Below are 9,039 nucleotides of genomic sequence, written 5' to 3'. Positions count from 1 at the left end.
TTGAATTAGGAAATTTTTCAGTATATGGAATATACATTCTTGTGGATCTTACTGCATTTTTGACCACAACAAAAACACATGGAGACAATCACAGGATGGGGGGAGGATCATCAATCTTTCCTGGTTGTGTAGAGGGAAAACATTCTCCATTCTTGATTAGCTTTCCTAATAGGGACTTAGAAAAGGAATACAGATACCAAACAGTTAATTTCCTACAACTCTGGAGTATAATCAGAATCAAAGGATCAGAAAGCACTTGAAACCAGACATACTAAATACATTTGTCACTATTCTTCCCACTCTCTTGGCCAAAATCATTAAGAAATCACATCACTCTTTCCTATTGGGCCCAGATATGATGGAAGAATCATTCTCATCATAAAGTTTTAGGTATCTACTACCAATTGGCAGTTGATCCAAGTTTTAACTCAATATAAGAAAATCTATTTGTAATGACAAATAGACCTGACCTAGAAGATCCTGGGCAGGAATGAGAGGTAAAGAAGAGTTACAGATGGCCATGACATTGGAAATCTCTTTATAGTATCAAATGGCTGTATCTACAATAGAAGTTATTTACATTTTTTCTGAGGTTATTTTCTCCTGGTTTGACTTTGCCTCAAGAGGCTTTTTAAAATTTTTTAAACATTTTTTAAATTAAAAATTTGTTTTTGAAAGACAGAGACAGAGTGTGAGCAAGGGAGGGGCAGAGAAAGAGGGAGACATAGAAACCAAAGCAGGCCCCAGGCTCTGAGCTGTCAGCCAGCACCCAATACGGGACTCGAACCCATGGTCGTGAGATTATGACCTGAGCCGAAATCAGATGCTCAACCGACTGAGCCACCCAGGCAATTCCCTCTTTGCCTCAAGAAGTTTTTGATGCCTTTCTGGAAGCCACTTCTGTGATGACCACATGAAGGATGAAGAGCTTGACAGAGACACAAGTTGAACGTCCATCATCTACAGAGTACCTTTTCCCTCTCCTGAAGTCCCACCAGTTATCAAGCTGTGGGACGTACAGGCTGTCAAATGTAGTAACCTCAAAACAAAACAAAACAAAACAAAGCAAAACAAAGCAAACAAAAAACCCAACAGACCAGGATATTATACCAGGGTAGGGGGACAAGATGAGGTGTTTAGTGGCTGATTTCTTTCTTCCGGGTCTTCGAAAAGTAAAATCTCTATTGGCCCTTAGATTTTTAATCATCTGGTTATCCACTGGAAATTAGTTCTGAATCATAGACAAAAACAACACACATACAAAAATACATGTCTGGCAGCTTTTGTACTAATCTCAAATCTATCTTAGCTTTCTTACTTGTACTTGCTCTGAATACCCAAAGTTTTAATTTTTTCAATATCATATTATGTTGTTTTTAGAAGTCTTAAATCCTTTTGGGAATAAGGCAAGACATAAATACATAAAAATGAATTAATATATAAGTACATCAAAATCTCTACCACTAGTGTTCTTATATTTCACAGTCCACAAATCTTCCACAGAAGGTTAGTATCTTCCAGAAATTGTATAATTGCTTTGCTTTTGTGTCTATTAGCCAAAGAGGTCTGTTTTTCAAATTATCGAAGAGGCATATGTTAAAGTCATGCTAATATAGCTAAGAATACCATGGCTGATATTGATTTTATGGTTACATTTGTCCACTGGTGCAAAGTCATTCATTTGCATCTTTAAGATACGGTTAGACCTCTTTTTTCCATGTGGACAAGCTAAATCTATCAAAAGGATGCCTTATTTAACCAATGCCTTAGAAAACACCAGAGGTACAAGAAGCTATAAGAAGTTGGCTGGTGTCTTCATGGATTAATAGTCCCTTGAGAGAAGACATTATTCTTTCTTTTTATTTATATCTGTGAAATTTGCTTTTAACTTGATGATGCTGAAGAAAATAATGTTTCTCAGGCAGCAGATAGACTGTGAAATTAAGTTCAAGAAATTCGATCACTTGTAGGAGCAATCCTTATCCTTGAATCCTCGAACTCCTGTCATCACAGACTCAAAGAAATCTGGCTTTGGGCTCATCCATCAGTTTTGTTTCCTCTATTCATGTTTGCAAGTTAGTGGAAGAAATTGGTGGTTTTGCAGTTGGCAGGAGAAGGTCAAGTGAAAACAAAGCTTTCTCGCAGGCATTTTTGCTGGCAATACTGTCCTTTTCTCCTTTGAGTCTTCAATGCATTTCTTAGTTTTGAAAATATTTTCCTTTTGAAGCCTTCTCACCAAAGCTGTCAGTAGGATTTATGACAAATCTAACTCGTAGCAGACAAGGGCCGTTTCTTTATTCTACACCTGCCAAATGTATTGCTTTTTTACTTGGGCATTTGTAACCACTGGTGGTTTCAACTATAATGCTGAAATGAACTAGGTGCCTTGCTGAGAAGGAACCTACTGTCTTGTTGACAAGAGGTGGTGTCTTATCATCCTGCACAATAAAATTAAACCTCTTTGCTATGTGCACTATATATGTGTCAGGTGCATGGCGTACATTATTTCTAAGTCAAACAAAAACAACATGGAACTATTATTATTATTGTCCTTATTGAATAGCTTCAAAAATCATGTCAGAGTAATTAAATAGCAATTAAATGGGTGACTGAAAACCAGATGGAAAATTAGAATTTAAACGCAGGAAAATCTGAATTCAAAACTTGGATTCCATATCATCAAGCTTTACCATAAATGTTCTCTGAATACATTTCACCCAGGCTTCAACTTTTCAAAATATAATGTTTATACTAATTACATGTTCCAGATCCCTTGAGGAGAGTCACCTTAGAGTGTTCATTTCTACTCCTCTTTCAAGGAGAATAGAAAATGCCTAAATTCATGGAACAGTACACAGTGTTATATTTGGTTTAATCAGTTTTGTAATGAGCTGCTTTTGAGATCATTGGTAACTTGAAGTGTTCAAAATGAGCACTATAATTCAGGAACCAGTGAAAATAAATCTACCAGTCTCATAACAGGACACGCATGCAGCACTTTTGAAAACACAAATAAAAATAAATGCCAAGTGTGATTGGCATATTAATAAAATCAGACATCTTATTTGGACTTGTTATTTTCATTTTAATATTTTGTGAAATTTTTAAAGACATTTGAGAGGATTCTGCTTTTCATGCTTTGTTGAAATTTAAATAACTTTTTGGCACATGTACCTCCGCTTTCTCTTATGCTCTGCTGTCTTTTTGCTCCAATATTGTCTTCTGGTTTGAACTTGTGAAATATGATTTGATCCTATAAGAGTGATGTGGAGTTTGTATAAGAATGTGTCTGTCAGAGCATCTGCGTGACTCAGTTGGTTAAGTGTCCGACTCTTGATTTCAGCTCAGGTCATGATCTCACAGTTTGTGAGATCGAGCCCTTGTAGGGCTCTGCACTGAGAGCATGAGGCCCAGTTGGGATTCTCTCTCTCCCTCTCCCTTTGCTTTTCCTCCACTCACTTGTGTGCTCCCTCCCTCTCCCAAAAATAAATTTTATTTTTAATTTTTTCAAAATTTAGCTTTGAGAGACAGGGAGATATGGAGCATGAGCAGAGGAGGGGCAAAAGGAGAGGGAGACACAGAATCCAAAGCAGGTTCCAAGCTCTGAGGTGTCAGCACAGAGCCGGATGCAGGATTTGAACCCACTGATGGTGAGATAATGACCTGAACTGAAGTCATATGCTTAACAGACTAATCCACCCAGGCAGCCCCCCAAATAATAAACTTTCAAAAATTTATTTTAAAACATGTGTCTGTCAACTAGGAGCAACACTTTCCCAGTGTAGTTTTCCTTTTCCTTTTCATAGAACATTCTGGACCTTGAAAACTCTCACAAGGCAATAAATAGATCTTTATATGCCAACTTAGAAATATGTCATTTCTGTTCATTTTTCCTACCCTTCCACAGGCATATAAGAGCAAACAACTAACTCTAATTTTCTGGATTCTGAGAATTTTTGCCTTTCAGTCTGTGTAGTGATTGTTCATTTATTTAGTTAAGAGCTATTTTTGAGTGCCTTTTGTGTGCACTGAGTACCATATAGGCATGGGGGTTATGGCAGTGAAATACAGAGCTACGTGAAATCAATGTGGTGAGGTTTGCTAAAGGGGAAAGATGCTGTGTTGTTTTGAACCAATTTACTCAGGAGGATTAGAAGATCACAAACATCCTCCCTGAAGAAGTGAGGATTATGTAGAAAAATAGAGGAATTAGCCAGATTGGAAGCGGCCAGAGAGGGACCGTCGGGCTCTCTAGCACATGAGCCACTTTTATGAGTGCCATGGGATGAAATGAGAGCCAAGGTCTAGAGTCCATTGCCAGTGTTCAGGACATATTTCAGAAGACCCTTTTGCCAATGTCTAAAATCAAACTTTCAGGAAAAACATTTTGGTGCTGTATTGCTTTCTTCCCATACTTCGCTTGTTTTTCAACTCTTGGCTAAGAGGAGAAAGAAATGAGGATTGTAAACCAGATGAGGTTTCTGCAGTGTGAGCAAGGAGGTATTTCAAGAAAATTGCAACGGGAGAAGAATCATGTATTATTTCTTACTGTGGGCGTTGTGAGAAGTTCTTTTAATTTGATACTTAGTATATCTCTATGGGATCTATATTTTTCCTTCTCCCCCCCTCTCCCCAAAGAAAAATCGAGGGAGTGGAGAAGGTAAGTTTCTCACTTATTCTTTATGTAAGCAAGCCAGAATTGGTCACGAGGTGTCTCTTACTCAAAGGCTCATGGTTTGTGTCTCTCCAGAGTAGCAGAGGCTCAGCAAGCACATGCTTGGGAACAGCGACAGTCCAATTTAACTAAAGGCAGAAAAGCATGCAGAAGATGAGGCTGGAAGGAAGAACATGGTCCGAGAAGTCTGCAGACAGATGGAACGGAAGCCATGCAACGCCCACTGTCTTTCTAAGCAGGTAGTATCTCCATATCCCTACCCTGTGCAGGGGTATCTGACCATTCCCAGCAAAAGGGGTTTCCTTTTTTCTAAGGATCATTTCAACTCCCGTATCAGTAACACAGACCAGAGGCTGTTAGCACTCATCACTCCTCAGCACACTGGGGTGTTTTTAGGAATGGCATATGACTGAACGGGCACGACTCAGATGGACCAGGGAGAGATGGCAGGAGGGACTTTAAGAGGTCATCAGATAAAAAGATTTATAGATTAAAAAATAACTACTGCAAGAAATATAGGGTCCAGACTGCCATTGTCATTTTACCCCCAGCCAAAGGAGAACCCCCACTAATGTCTGATCTATTAAATGGGGATATTAATAAAGCCACCTCAGAGGGTTTGGGGAGAAATATATATCTTAGCATCCAACACTCAATAAATGGCAGTTTTATAATTGTAAGTTAATCCACAGTGAAAGCTTTATGGTTCTGATGAAGGGTGAAAAATTAGTAGTTATGTTTAACTTTAAGGATTTTAATCCTTACATTTAATACTTAATACAATAAGTCATGTTTCATGGTAGATTTGCTATGTTTCCTTCTTGTTTTATAAGAATCAGAGTCAGTAAAGGTACTGTTTCTCCAGATTTGGGGCAAGGCAGAGAAGCTGGGTGTGAAACTGATCACGATATAAGAGATTATTAACCTGCATCAGGAAGAATTGATATCCAGCTCAGGTTTAGCACCTCACAGCACTTGTGAACCAAAAAGAAAAGCAGGCTTTTGTGAAATCAGATTAAATAAGGAGTTAAGCCCCGTTTTGATTGTGAGGTTTCCACTTTCAGTTCCATAAATCACCTAGCTCTAAAGCAATCAGAGTAACTAAGGCTAATATATGGAACTTCTTTCGATTGTCAACTGCATCTAAGAACAAGGTATTCGATTCCAGAATCCACTCCAGGGTAGAAATTGAAAGAGCAGGAGGAACACATTTCATGAGCTTCGACAAAGGAAACTGGCATATTCGTGCTATGATTCGGCAATTGATTTTTTTTTTCCCTGTCACAAAAAGACATACTGGAGGAGAAGGGGCAAACAGCTAATGTGTACTGCTTTAAACTCTGCCGCGACTTAACTTACAGCTCATTATCTCAGCCCTGAAGAACGCTGTTATTACAACAATGAACTTATGTATGTTTCAAGTTTTTAATGGGAAGAACATGATAAGAAGAACAATACTCTCTTACATTTCAACAATTGTCTTTAATTTTTTATTTGTTTTGAGAGAGAGACAGAGAGAATCCCAAGCAGGCTCCACACTGTTAGTGCAAAGCCTGATGTGGTGCTTGAACCCACAAACTATGAGATGGTGACGTGAGCCAAAACCAAGAGTCAGATGCTTAACCAACTGAGCCAACCAGGTGCTCCCCAAAACTGTTTTTAATTTTTCTAGCATCATTTTTTAAAAAATGTTTTTATTTATTTTTGAGACAGGGAGAAACAGCGTGAGCAGGGGAGGGTCAGAGAGAGAGAGGGAGACACAGAATGTGAAGACAGGCTCCAGGCTCTGGGCCAGCTGTCAGCACAAAGCCTGATGCAGGGCTTAAACCCATGAACTGTGAGATCATGACCTGAGCTGAAGTCAGACGCTCAACCAACTGAGCCACCCAGGCACCCCTCTAGCATAATTTTTAGTTTCCTATTTATATCCCTAGTAGTGGCAGGAGTAGGGATAAATGGAAGGATTATGATTTTTATTAACTTCAAGTACTGTTAATAATTACCATAAAATCTAGTGTTAAACATATTTTTCATGAAGTACTTTTCATTTAATTTCATGTTTTTTATTCATTTCACATATAGGAGGGGAGCATGCCCATTACTGCCATACACCAACTCAAGTCTTTGGTAAGTAGCAAGCCAGAAGCACAAGTAACTATACTCAGGTGTGAGTTGGGGATATAACCGTTGGCCTAGCCCCAACTCTGCCCAAAATGCCCAGTGCTACCTGCACTGATCAATACCGATAAATTCAATATACTATGCAGAGAGTGACTGTCTTTTTAATCTTGTTAAAATGGAATTACAAAAGTGCAATTATAGAAAGAGCCCCCTCCCCCGCCCTAAAAAGGAAATCCCTGAACTCACCGCTGTAGCATCAAGCCATATGGACCTTCGGGAAACTCTCAGCCTATTCTTGTTTACTTAGCCATGAAAGGGGGCAGAAGCAAAAAGCTTAGCAAAGCTTGCACCACGGGTATGGGGTGGAGAGCTGCAGTCTGAGTGGGAGGACCCCTAGCCACCCTCCACCCCTCCTGCTTGACAACTCCTCATACTGGCTTTCCAGTAATTATCTTCAAAGTGAGATCCTATACCGGCTTGCTTGTTAAATATGCAGATTCCCAGAATCTGATGGGCTGGGCATGGCACTCACTTGCCTGTACTTTTGAGAAGCACTTCAAATAATATGTGAAACAGAGTTTTCTCTAAGTCCTTCTTCCATCTAAATACTCTTCCCAAATCTGCTCTTAGGTGGCTGTGAATGGATCTTTGCAGAGGTATTAAAATAACCGTGGTGTTCACAGATACTATTTAAAGGAGAAACTCCTTCCAGGAACTTTGCATGTTTTCAGAGCTGTTTCCATTTTTTAAGTGGTCTTCAAGAAGGTAAGATGTCTTTTTTTTGATGTGAAGAAAGGAACTGCAATAATAATTATTTTTTGAAGTTTGCTTATTTATTTTTGAGAGAGAGAATCCCAAGCAGGGAACGTGGGGCTTGAAATCACATGTGAGATCATGACCTGAGCTGAAACCAAGAGTCAGATGTTCAACCGATTGAGCCACCCAGGTGCCATAACATTAACAAGATAGCTTGTTGATATGTGATAGGAGATAGGCAAATGCTCCAATAATAAGTTTAAGACAATAATTACAATCATGGATCACAGATTTACTACTTGTCACGTCCATTGTAAGTAATATTGCCAGTTCTTCTTACAAACCATAGGAGAGGTAACACCCCTTTTTAAGGATGAAGAAATTGAAGGTTGAACTGGTGAAATGCCATGTTTCAAGACCATACCGTTAACAGATGCCTAAATGAGAATGTTAATTTTCTGTGATTTTAACCATAAAGCTCAGTCTCTTTCTTTAGATCCTACTACTTTCTGCAAAACAGCATTTCACACAGTACACGGTAGACACCATCCTTAGAGAATTCCTGTGACATCCATTTGGCTAAAGTTGCTGAGAACCCTAATTATTTTCTTGAATGATTAAAGCATTTTACATGTTTCTAGGCGTTTTTTTCATCAGGTTTAGTGCTGCGGGGTTGAAAATGTGTCATTTTCATTAGTGCCCTGAGGTTCTTTCTGCATCCAACTCTTTCGTGTTTGCTACTTCGGTCTCATTTCTATCACCTTTCAAAGAGCTGCCTGGCTGAGATTTATTATTATTTTTTTAGCTTGCTTTCATTGCTATGAATCAACTCCAAAGAAAGGTTATGGATTTTCAGAGATGTGTAGGACGTGTGGAGATTTATTTGTAAGGTTCTTACTTATTGACAGGAGAATGTATTCCCAGGGTTTATCAACTTGTTCTGTTAGTTTGACATTTAGTTGAAAGTGTTTTCCACTCTGACTTTCAAGGAGCACAATCTCTTTCCTACGTTCCTTTCTCCGATATATCCGGAGCAGACCTCCTACGTGCTACATGTAAACACATTCGTCCAACTCTTTTGGTTTGGGTATGTTTTATTTTGTTTTTCTCCTGCAAGGACACAAAGCTAAATATCTCAAACTCATGAGACATGTTTGGGGATCTTAGATAGCAATTTTTTAAACTGAACATAACTTTTCCTCAAAGACACAGCTGGAAGGACTTTGGAGTCCTTTGGAAATCTAAGTGTTCTTTTTTTTTTTTAATACAATTTATTTTTTTAACATAAGCAATTATTTTCCGTCATTTACAATACAGTAGTTTCAATGATACTCCAAACAGAAAAGCAAAGTAAAAAATCAAAACCCCCACTTCTATTTCATGTAATTAGACTTATACAGAAATTAGAAGGTTAGGTACCAACTAGTTAATCACCTAATTTCACAGCTATCTGAAGTGGCAATTGTAATATAGCAGCTTATCTATGA

General features: G+C 38.6%; 1 long non-coding RNA gene across 1 annotated transcript; it reads left to right on the top strand.

Moving 5' to 3' along the window:
• The first annotated feature begins 4,896 nt into the window (after positions 1-4,896).
• LOC115296114 lies at positions 4,897-7,533 on the top strand. Its single transcript, XR_003910736.1, has 3 exons — positions 4,897-4,914; positions 6,758-6,802; positions 7,427-7,533. It is a non-coding gene; the product is annotated as an uncharacterized LOC115296114 (long non-coding RNA).
• Positions 7,534-9,039: the final 1,506 nt, after the last annotated feature.

Source organism: Suricata suricatta, chromosome 7, assembly GCF_006229205.1.
Source record: "Suricata suricatta isolate VVHF042 chromosome 7, meerkat_22Aug2017_6uvM2_HiC, whole genome shotgun sequence".
NCBI classification, from domain to species: Eukaryota; Metazoa; Chordata; class Mammalia; order Carnivora; family Herpestidae; genus Suricata; species Suricata suricatta.
The sequence above is the reverse complement of the archived record's forward strand: the minus strand, read 5'-3'. Positions and strand labels throughout refer to the sequence as shown.